General features: G+C 34.9%; 1 protein-coding gene across 7 annotated transcripts in view; it reads left to right on the forward strand.

The window, feature by feature from the left end:
• The window catches only part of EPHA6 (EPH receptor A6), an 881,667-nt gene that overhangs the window by 626,742 nt on the left and 242,851 nt on the right, over positions 1-12,074 (forward strand). The window contains exon 12 of one of the 7 annotated variants that reach the window (XR_012918632.1): positions 10,762-10,846. The exons of the other annotated variants lie outside the window; for them this stretch is intronic. The gene's annotated coding sequence lies outside the window, so the exon portion shown is untranslated. The remainder of the gene's footprint in view (positions 1-10,761; positions 10,847-12,074) is intronic. 7 annotated transcript variants of the gene reach the window in all.

Consider the following 12,074-nt stretch of genomic DNA (forward strand, 5'->3'; position numbering starts at 1 on the left):
TCTGTGTGATCTAATGCAGTTCCTTATTCAGATGGAAACCTCTGATATTATGTTCCTGCCAGAATCTTTCCCTAAGGCTCCCTCCTTGCTTCAAACTATCAAAAAAGATATTCTTTCTTTGATATTAATAGGAGGTAAGAGTTAGCAAATGTTTACATGCTTGGGTGAGATTTGTATATTATCATCTGTTCTAGTCTTTACAACCCTACAAATCACAAAAATCCCAGATGTCCATTTTCTAGATAAGGAAACTAAGACTTAGATTAAATTATTTCATCAAAGCGAACAAGCTTATAAATAGTAAAGCCAATTTTAACCCCAGAATAGTCTTATTTCAGAGCTCATGCTCTTTTAACTACAACTTCATTACAAATAGCCTTTTACATTTTGAAATCTATACTTCCTCTATAAGACTATCTTCTCCTGGAACTTTTGCAGTTGCTATTTTATAAACTATCCTTTATTACACAGTCTCTACCTATCTCGGGTGAATTTGACTGTGTTCCTTGCTTTCATTCCAGCCATCTATCAATCTGTCTGTCTGCAGTCACTTCCCAACTCCATGACGTAAACCTGTGTTCCATTTGCTGATCTGAATCTCTGTGATTTGTAGGGAGAGAGGGAATTACCACTACCTAACTCTAAGTGCACCGATGCACTGAAAAACCAAGTGCCTCAGCAGGACCAATATTAATGTGGATATTGATTATTGTCATGAAATCATTCTTTAGCATCAGATTACAAATTTCCCTTATTTGAAAGATGATTCACATGTTTTCAGGTGGCATGTCTATCCATCAGCAAACCCTGTCAGCTCTGCCTTCAATATATGTCCTAGAATCCAACCATCTTTGACCACTTCACAGGTATTACCCTGGCCAACCCACCAACATATTTTATGGCCTCGCTCCTTCCACTGTTCTGAGGCATGTCCACCTCACATAGAACCCTAAAATTGGAAGATTGATTTGAAATGTAAACTAGATTGTGTCCCTTTCTGCTCTAAACTGCCAATAATGTTTTGTTCCATTTGGAGTAAAAGCTTGATCACCTCCTTAGTTACCTCTTCTGTGCTGTCTCCCACAGCCTCCCCTTCACTCACTGCTCTGGCTACAGTGGTGTCCTTTCTCTTCCTCAACATACCGTGTGCACTCCTGTCTCGAGACCTTTGCACTTGATACCCATCTAACTGGGAAGCTCTTAGCCCCAGTAATACCATGGCTCTTTTCCCACTCCCTCACTTCCTCCAACCTCTGTGATAATGTGAATTTATCAGAGAGAACTTTCAAGTCCTTTATAAAGTAGCAACCTTCTTTCCAAATGCATCTTCTCCTTTACCTGCTTTTACTCCATAGCAGTTATTAGCAACTGACAAATCTGTGTGTTTTGTTTTTTCTACTGTCAGTTTTCTTTCTCTTATTTGCTGTTATATCCTCAGCCCTTTAAGCAATACTGGCATGTGATAGAGACTATATAAATTTTAATAAATGGATATAGAATTTACAATGTATAGGTATTTATTCATCTGTTACATGACTTGATTCTCAAAAGGGCTATATCCTGGTGTAGGGTTGAGGTGAGGGGGGCAAGATTCCCCTTATATATTATGAGGGTTGTGTGTTGTGCTGGAGGTTTGATATGGGTGCATTAGCTTCTTAGGGAAAAGGCATACACATTAAATTGGATTTTAGGAGAATTAGATAGATTGCAATTAAAATGATCGCTCTAATGTCAGTGTGGAGGAAAGATTTAGATAAGCAGTGCTTGATAGCAGAGAAACCAGTAAGAATGCAGGGATTCATGAGAGCAAGGCACACAGAACCATTGTCAGGTTTTTGACTAGAATGATGGAAATAAAAAACATAGGAATATCTGGGAGAAGATTTGACATGTTGAAATCATATGGAAGAATCAAATGGCTTTCAAGACAAGAATGAAAACTTGGGCTATTTTCTTATTATTTGATGAAAATCACTATGCTCTTGATATATTGAGTAACACTTCTTTGCCCCATTATCCATAATTCCTTTGAAGACAAGAAGTGAACTTAGACATTGTAAGAGATTGGTAGTAATGTACAGCCCTGCCTCGTGGGAGGCAAATCCATAAGTCACAATGTCCCACTTCTAAATGTGCATGACAAGTAAAGCAAAAGTGAAATCTGCCCAAGAGCAGGCAGGGATGTCTTGCTTGCTCGAGTTATAAGTTAAGTCCAGAAGCCTTTGCTCATTCACTGTTGGGTAGTAGGCCCAGTTATTTCAGAAGCCCTTATATGGCTAAGGAGAGAAAAATGAAGAGGTAGGAAAGAGAGTTAAATTTTTTAAAAAGTAAATTTGAGAAAACAATGAATTTAGGTGTTATATTTGATGTATGAACCTGTTAAGAATCACTTGTTGGTTGATGGAACAAATGTCTATAGTATAGGAGAACAGTGGTACCTTTTACCTTTACTCTATCAAGTTTAACAGCACTCTTTACAAAAGAAGTAGTCAAAACAATTACAGATTGACAGATTTTCATTACAATTATAGAGACATTTTGTTTTATTCCATATTTTAAAAACTTTAAGTTTTAAATCAAAATGATTTGCACATATCTAAAATAATAGAGGGGCTTGTAATGAAAAGTACAAGGATACCACTCCTTCCCTTAACTTTCCATCCAACCTCAATTCTTATTTATCTGTGGCAAGAACTTTTAACTGATTCTATTTTAATTCCGATGATTACTTCCATATCCATTTCACCTTAGACTTTATTTATTGACTTCCTGTTATCCCAGATAGAGATTTAGCATCCTGATAACACCCACATATCCTCTCCTCTCAATATAGTTGTTACCTTTGTAACTGATGATACATTTATTACTTAAATATAGTATTTGTCTCTATATCTTGTTGCCAGAAATATAAGCACTATTTTTATACTTACGGTAGTCTCTTACCTATAGTCAAAATGCAAGATGTATAAACAGCTTATTTTCAAATTGTTATACAATCATGTGTTGCTTAATAACAGGGTTGTGCACTGAGATATGCGGGGTTAAGTGATTTCATTGTTGTGTGAACATCATAGAGTGTACTTAAACCTAGAGGTTATAGCCTACTACACACCTAGGCTAGACGGTATTTGCTTCAAGGCTACAAACCTGTACAGCATATTACTGTACTGAATACTATAGGCAATTGTGGCACAATGGTAAGGATTTGTATATCTAAAAGTAGAAAAGATACAATAAAAATACAGTACAAAAAATAAGAAATGATATACCTATATAGGGTACTTACCATGAATGGAACTTATAGGACAGGAAGTCGCTCTGGTTGTGGCTGTGTGTGAGCAGTGAGTGAATGTGAAGGCCTGAGGCATTATTGTACACTAATGTAGACTTTATAAACACTTTACACTCAGGCTACACTAAATTTATTTTTAAAATAATATTCTTATGTTTGTTAGCCATTATTCTGAATTCTTTAGAAAAGTTTCTGTTCATGTCCTTTGCCCACTTTTTGATAGGGTTGTTTGATTTTTTTCTTGCTGATTTTCGTGAGTTCTAAGTAGATTTTAGTTATCAGCCCCTTATCAGATGTGTAGGATGCAAACATTTTCTCCCATTCTGTGGGTTGTCTGTTTGCTTCCATGACTGTTTCTTTGGCTGTGCAGAAGTTTTTCAGTTTGACCAGGTCCCATTTATTTATTTTTGTTGCTGCTGTGATTGCCTTCGGGGTCTTCTTCATAAATTCTTTGCCTAGGCCGATGTCTAGGATAGTGTTTCCAACATTTTCCTCTAGAATTCTAATAGTTTTGTACCTTAGATTTAAGTCTGTTACCCAGTGTGAGTTGATTTTTGTGAGAGGTGAAAGGTGTGGACCCTGCTTCAGCCTTCTACAAGTGGCTATGCAGTTTTCCCAGCACCATTTATTGAATAGAGATTCTTTTCCCCAGTAGATGTTTTTGTCTGCTTTGTCGAAGATAAGATGGCTGTATGAGGATGGTTTTATATCAGGGTTCTCAGTTCTGTTCCACTGGTCAATATTCCTATTTTTGTGCCAATACAAGATTGATTTAATTACTACAGCTTTGTAGTAGAGTTTGAAATCTGGCATATTGATACCTCCCATTTTGTTTTTATTGCCTAGAATTGCTTTTGATATACGGGGTCTTCTCTGGTTCCAAACAAAGCATAAAATTATTTTTTCTATATCTGTGAAAAATGATGTGGATTAACAAAATGTGGTATATGTATACCATGGAGTACTATTCAGCTCTAAGAAACAATGATGATATAGCACATCTTGTATTTTCCTGGATAGAGCTGGAACCCATACTACTAAGTGAAGTATCCCAAGAATGGAAAAACAAGCACCACATATACTCACCAGCAAATTGGTATTAACTGATTAGCACCTTAGTGGACACATAGGAATTACATTTATTGGGTATTGGGCAGGTAGCAGAGGGGAGGAAGGGGTGGGTGTATACATACATAATGAGTGAGATATGCACCGTCTGGGGGATGGTCACACTTGAAGCTCAGACTTGTGGGGGGAGGGGGGCAAGGGCATTATTCGAAACCTTAAAATTTGTACCCCCATAATATGCTGAAATAAAAAAAAATCTTCTTCAATAATAAATTAACCTGAGTTTACTGTAACTTTTTACTTTATAAACATTTTAATTATTTTTAACTTTTTGAGTGTTTTGTAATAACACTCAGATTAAAATACAAACACATTGTACAGCTGTTCAAAAATATTTTCTTTCTTTATAGTCTTATTCTGCAAGCTTTCTCTATTTTTAAATTTATAAAATTTCTTTTTTTTTCTTTTTAAACATTTTTGTTAAAAAACTAAGACACAAACATACACAATGGCTTATGCCTACACAGGGTCAAGATCATCAATACCCTTGTCTTCCACCTCCACATCTTCTCCCGCTTCTCCCTCCTTCTCCCTGAGGCAACAACATGCAGAGAGCTTCTGTCTCCTGTGATAACAATGCCTTCTTCTGGAGTACCTCCTGAAAAAACTGCCTGGGGCTATTTTACAGTTAACCTTTTCTTTTTAATAACTAGAAGAAATACACTCCAGAATGAGGATAAAAAGTAGAACATAATAAATATATAGACCAATAACACAGTCATTTATCCAGTATTATGTACCATACATAATTGTATATGCTAAACTTTCACACGACTGACATAGTAGGTTTGTTTACAGCAGCCTCACCACAAACACATGAGTAATGCAGTGACTGCAGTGTTACAAAGGCTACACTGTCACTAGGTAATAGGAATTTTTCAGCTCTATTATAATCGTGTGGGAATACTGTTGTATGTGGGGTCCATTGTTGACCGAAACATTGTTATGCAACACATGACTGTACTCACGTTTGTAAAATCTTTTGGCCCATTCTGCTAAGATTTCTAATATGGAAGCCTGTGGTAGTCAGACACCATTTTCTGCTCAGCTGGGGGAAAAAAAGGAAGATTTAGACTTTCTGAGGTTGACTGCTGAATGATGTCATTTTAACCTGAGCAGGTTTTTTTCTGCTGATGTCCTATTGGTAATGCTGCTGGAAATTTATGGCTGAGCTTCTCCCAGAGTAGGCAAATTATGGCATAGACCAAATTGCCTGTTTTATGGGAACACTGCCATACACATTTATTTACCTATTGTTTATAGCTGCCCTTGCACTATGACTGCAGAATTGAGTACTTGTATCAGACAGAATTGCCCACAAGCCTAAAATATCTACTATCAGGCCCTTTACAGAAAAAGTTTGCCAAGCCCTACTCCAGACTGCTCTAGACTAGAGCATCATTCATTGCATCCAGACCCTGCTAGTAATGGCACTCCTAAAGCCTCTCTCCTCCTGCTTCCCTTCAGACTAATGCCCAGGTCTCATTCTTTCTCCTTGTCACTTAACTAAGTTGGAACCATTATTTTCTGTATACGATGATAGTCCTCTCTATTAATTTACCATCTTCATTTTGCCAATCCTCTATTGGCTTCCTAATTAAAAGTGGAAAGTGTGCAGAGGAATTATGTTTTCTGGATTCTTTTATATGTGAAAATGTCTTTTCAATAAATACAATAAGTAATTAGTCTGGGCATAGAATTTCAAGTTGAAAATATTTGTCCCTCTGAATTTTAAAGGTATTGCTCTACTGCTTTCTAGGTGACAGTACTGCTACTGACAAGTTCTATGCCAGGAAGATCCTACCTTGTAATGATATATTAATGCATTGTATATAAAGAGGCTTTTTCAATCTGGAGATGTTAGTTCTTTGAAAATCTTTAGTATAATTTCTTGGCTAATTTCCTTGCCTGTGTCTCTTTATTCTCTCTTTATTCTCTCTGAATTTCTGTCAGTCATATATGGAACCCCTAGATCAAGTTTTTGATTTCCTAAGAATTAAACTCATATATTTGGTGTTTGTGTTTATTTACTGCTGGTACAAATTTGTTCTATTTTCTAGCAGACCCCTTCAACTATATTTACAAATCTTTTAATACGTCTTGAGTTCATTTTTTTCTGCTATCATTTTAATTTTCAGATATCTCTCTAATATTATGAATATTTCATTCTTCTTTTCAACATCTAGATCTTTCTTTTCCTTCACTTTTTTAAATTTCAGAATATTAGAGGGGTATAAATCTTTTGGTTACATGGATTGCTTTTGGACTGCTTGAGTCCAAGTTATAAGTGTGCCCATCATCCAGATTATGTACATTGTACCTGTTAGGTGTGACTTCGCCGATCCCTTCTTCCCCCACCCATCTGCATGATTTCCACTGAGTTTTACTTCCATCTGTGCACCTGAGTTCTGATCAGTTACTTCCAATTAAATGAGTACATGTGGGGTTTGCTTTTCCATTCCTGCCATGCTTCACTTAGGAGGATGGTCTCCAGTTCCACCCAGATTGTTTCAAAAGATATTAATTCATTTTTATGGCTGAGTAGTATTCCATGGTATAAATTTACCACATTTTATTAATCTACTTATGAATTGATGGGCACTTGGGTTGATTCCACATCTTTGCAATTGTAAAGTGTGCTGCAATAAACATTCAAGTGCAAGTGTCTTTTTGATAAAATGACTTTTATCAAAGGCATTTGATAAAATGATTTTCCTTTGGGTAAATACCCAGTATGGGATTGCTAGATCAAATGGTAGCTCCACTTTTATTTCTTTGAGGAATCTCCATAATGTTTTCCACAGAGGTTGCACTCCCACCAACAGTGTATAAGTGTTCCTTCCTCTCTGTATCCACACCAACTTCTCTTGTTTTGGGACTTTTTCATAAAAGCCATTCTCAGTGAGGTTAGGTGATATCTCATTGTGGTTCTAATTAGCATTTCTCTGATGATTAATGACGTTGAGCATTTTTTCATATGTTTATAGGACATTAGTCTATTCTCTTAGAAAAGTTTTGTTCATGTCTTTTGCCCACTTTTTTAATGGAGTTGTTTGATTTTTTCCTGCTGATTTACTTGAGTTCTTTGTAGATTCTGGTTATTAGCCGTTTATAGGATACATAGTATGTGAATATTTTCTCCCATTCTGTAAGTTGTCTATTTGCTGTGTTTTCTGGATTCTTTCATATATGAAAATGTCTTTTTAATTAATACAATAAATAATTAGTCTGGGCATAGAATTTCATTTCCTCAGCTGTGCAGAAGACTTTTAATTTAATCAAGCCCTATTTATTTATTTTTGTTGTTGTTGTGATTGCCCTTGGGGTCTTCTTCATAAAATATTTGCCTAAGCTGATATCTGGAAGAGATTTTCAAATTTTTCTTCTATAATTCTTATGGTTTCATGTCTTAGATTTAAGTCTGTTATTTATCTTGAATTAATTTTTGTGAGTGGTGACAGATATGGATCCTGTTTCAGTCTTCTACATGTGGCTACACAATAGGCACAGAGGAAACATACCTCAAAATATATGACAAACCCACAGCCAACATCATACCGAATGGGGAAAAGTGGAAAGAATTCCCACTCAGAACTGGAACAAGACAAGGATGCCCACTGTCACCACTTACATTCAACATAGTGCTGGAAGTCCTTACCAGAGCAATCAGGCAAGAGAAGGAAATTCAGGGTATCCGAATGGGGAAAGAGGAGGTCAAACTATTGCTCTTTGCTAATGATATGATCTTATGTCTAGAAAACCCCAAGATTCCACCAAAAGACTCTTAGAATTGATAAATTCAGGAAAATCTCAGGCTACAAACTCAATGTACACAAATCAGTAATATCCCTATAACCAACAGTCAAACTCAGAATCAAATCAAATACTCAATACCTTTCATGACTGCTACAAAGAAAATAAAATACTTAGGAATATATTTAGCCAAGGAGGTGAAAGGTCTCTGCAGAGAACTACAAATCACTGAGAAAGGAATTTGCAGAGGCTGTAAACAAATGGAAAAACATATTCATGGATCATTAGAATCAACATTGTTAAAATGTCCATACTATCCAAAGTGATTTACAGATTCAATGCAATCCCCATCAAAATACCAATGTCATTTTTCCCAGATCTAGAAAAAATAATTCTATGGTTTGTTTGGAACCAGAAAAGAATACAAATAACCAAAGCAACTTTCAACAAAAGGAACAAATCTGGAGGCATCACTTTATCAGGCTTTAAGCTACACTACAAGGCCATAGTAAGCAGTATGGACAACGTGTGCAGCAATATAAATGGGGAAAATAATCCCTATTTAATAAATAGTGCTGGGAAAATCTTTCTTTTTTGTTTTCTGGAGGTGAGATGTCACTCTCTTGCCCATACTGGTGTGCAATGGGATGATCATAGCTCACTATAGCCTCTACTTCCTGAGTTCAAGAGATTCTCCCTTCTCAGCCTCCCTGGTAGCTGGGACTGTAGATGCTACCATTATGCCCTAGCTCTGCTGATTTTTGCTTGGTTGTTTGTTTTATACTTTTTAATAGGCAGGTTATCGCTATGTTTCCAAGGCTAGTCTCAAACTCCTAACCTCAGATCTTTATTGATAGATGAAATATCTTGTAACCTTTGCATTTTCTGTTAATTTCCTTGCTTGATTATTGTTTTATTGTTTAATTATTCTTGCTTCTCTCTTTAGTATTGAAGACTCTTCTTACATGTCTGGCAATCATTGGCTTTCTGTTCATATTTATACATGAGGCTCTGTTTGGAGGGTCTGTGTGAGAATGCAGGCATGTCTACTGTGGGCCTCACTTTGGGTGGTAGGAGAACTGTTTTATGAGAGATCTCCAATGCCAGTACATGTTTTTTCTTTTACCTGGGCATGTCCATTTTTTTCCCCTTAAAAAAAAGACTCTTCTGATATTCTGTGAAAATTAGTGGTCAACTCTTCCTTGTAAAACTTTCAAACGATACCCTTGCCCTGTGTGGGCCCATGCTTCTCTCCTGACCTTTGCCATAAGAGGTGCATCTAAACCAGGAGTGTGTCTATGTTTCCTCCATGTGAATTGCTCTCTTTTCAACAAAATCAACCTCTTGTGTTCCTTTTTATGCCCTGCTACACCCATCAATACTCTGCTGTCACTTCAATTACCACAAAAGTTTGCAGAACTCTCATCCAGTAGAGTCCTGTCTCTTGTCCTCTTTGTCCTTGGGGGTTTACATTTAGTGTTTCCTTTTCTGTTATTAGAGGGGCCTCAGAGAAGGAAAGGAGATAAACACATTTGCTCTACCATCTTAACCAGACACCAGGCCTCCTATGTTTTCATTGGTCTACAAAATGAAATAAACGCTGGATAGGCCTCAAAAATAAGTATACTCTTCTAATATATATGGATTTCTTCACTTTCCCCTTCATTTTTAGCCTTTAGCCCATTGCATGTCATTTTTTTTTACAACATGAAACAAGATTACTATAATGTATTTTCTGAGATAAACTTTAAATACTTAACATTAAAAATAGCTTAGGACTCCGTGTTATTTAAAATGCTTTGTTTAAAGAATATGTTGTGCTTACTTTTGATTAAATTTAACATAAAAGCAAATGATAGAGAAATAGACTGATATGTTTTTATCTAAAGAGCAGATAGCGTGTGCAGCTACCAGTTTTATAATATCTCAAATGAATTTTTCCCAGTATAGGCAGACTAAATACGATATATTATACCTTTCAGTTGTAGATTTTTTTCTGAGTGCTGTTCTTTCCTAATCAAAAAGAAACATAGCATCCATGACAAGTGACAGACAGCTTTCATTTATTCCACTAAAATGAACATTAATACCATCATATTTTCCTTTATTCATGAATTTCTGTGCAATAAAATCTAAAGCAATTGCCCAGCCTTCCATTATTTACAAAATAAAATAAGAAAAAGAAACATCAACAACAAATATTTAATATCTCTGCTCTCCTTGCAGCCCTATAACCTACAACAAAAAGATTTTAAAAGCTTCTGAAAAATCTATAGTGTATTAATGTCAATTTCTAAGACTTATATGATATTTATTTACATTATTACAAATGCATTGCTCTTTACTTCTCTCTTCCATTGAACTACTTTTTAAATTCTATACTTTTTTTCTTTAACTCTTGACTGACAAAATACAATGTGTTTAAGCTTAAAAAGTACTTGAAATTTGTAATAATTTTACAACTGTCAGTCATTTCTTGAGCTGTTACTCTAATAAACAGGACTAGATGTTATTTTTGTGGTTTTACCAGATACTCTTGCAGAGCTGAAGAAAAGTAGCAGAGTTGATGCCATTATATTCCCTTTCAGACATGATAAGTGGTGCTGTCTAATTTTTGGTGGCTGCTGCTATCCATGTCTTTGAGGATGCAGAAAATATATTGACTTTGAAGTTGTAAGTACCATCCCGAAAGTATGAATTTTTAAATGAATTTTTAAAAATCTAAGGATCTGCTTCAGAAGCATTCTCCTAGAATGCCAGACTTATATTATAATTTTCTAGTTCTATATTTCATGTACTATTTCATATCCTTGAAGACTGTAGGATTGTCATATTGATAAGAGCAGTAGTTCACCTCAACTATGAGAGTGGTAGTAGACATCATGAAGAAGAGTGTGTTTGTCTCCTACTGAGGTTCCAAAATGATGGATAGCTTCTGGACATCCTTGAATTAATGCATTATATTACTATAAGCAGCTCATGTAAACAAACTGGAAGCTTTTAGTATTTTTAATAATTAATTCAGTGAGATTTTTATATACAAAACATGCCCCAAAGTTTGAAACCACTTTGAAAAATATCTAGTACTAAACAGTTTGAATGTTCTGATACCTGGAAGCTAACATCTAATGGAAAAATTTCAGTATGTGGTAACAAATTGGAGAAGTATCTGGGAGAAAGATATCATTTTCATGTTCAAACATTAGATGAGTCACTACTTTTGTCACCATATTAGAGTTTTTAAGTTAGATGGCATTAATGACTATCCAAATTCTCACATTGTGTTGGATTAAGAATAAATTTTAAAATATCTCTTTTTAGAAAATACTTACTAGAAAATTCAAATACTTTTATTATATTTATATTTGTATTTACAAATATTCTGAAATCTTACATCCTTATTAATTCTTTTTCCCTATAATTATTGGAAGACTTTAATTTGATATGTACATGAAAATTTCAGCTCTCTACAATGTTGGGAAATGGAGTTAGTCTTTTAGTTACCAAGTTTTTAAATATTTATACAATTTTTTTCTCAAAATGCATTATTCACCTGTCATAATCTATTATAACATTAGAAGATGAATTGTTCCTAACATATCAACCAAAAAATTGTAATAGAAAAAATTAGAAGGAAGAGACAATCTTACTCATAGGCCAAATAACTGAAATACCATCACATTTTTGTATATATCCTTCTAACCTATTCCCTAAGCATAAGGTTTATGTTTTCTTTTCATAAAGTGGTAATCATACTGTATAATTTTTTATATTACTAATATAGCATATATAGCTTTGTTATTATTATGTATAACTTATTTTAACAAATTCCTTTTAACAAAATGAAATTAGCTATAATTTTTTCTTGTATTTTTATAAGCCTGCTTTTATTATTGAATAC

The sequence above is a fragment of the Microcebus murinus genome, chromosome 1 (genome assembly GCF_040939455.1).
Source record: "Microcebus murinus isolate Inina chromosome 1, M.murinus_Inina_mat1.0, whole genome shotgun sequence".
NCBI lineage: Eukaryota > Metazoa > Chordata > Mammalia > Primates > Cheirogaleidae > Microcebus > Microcebus murinus.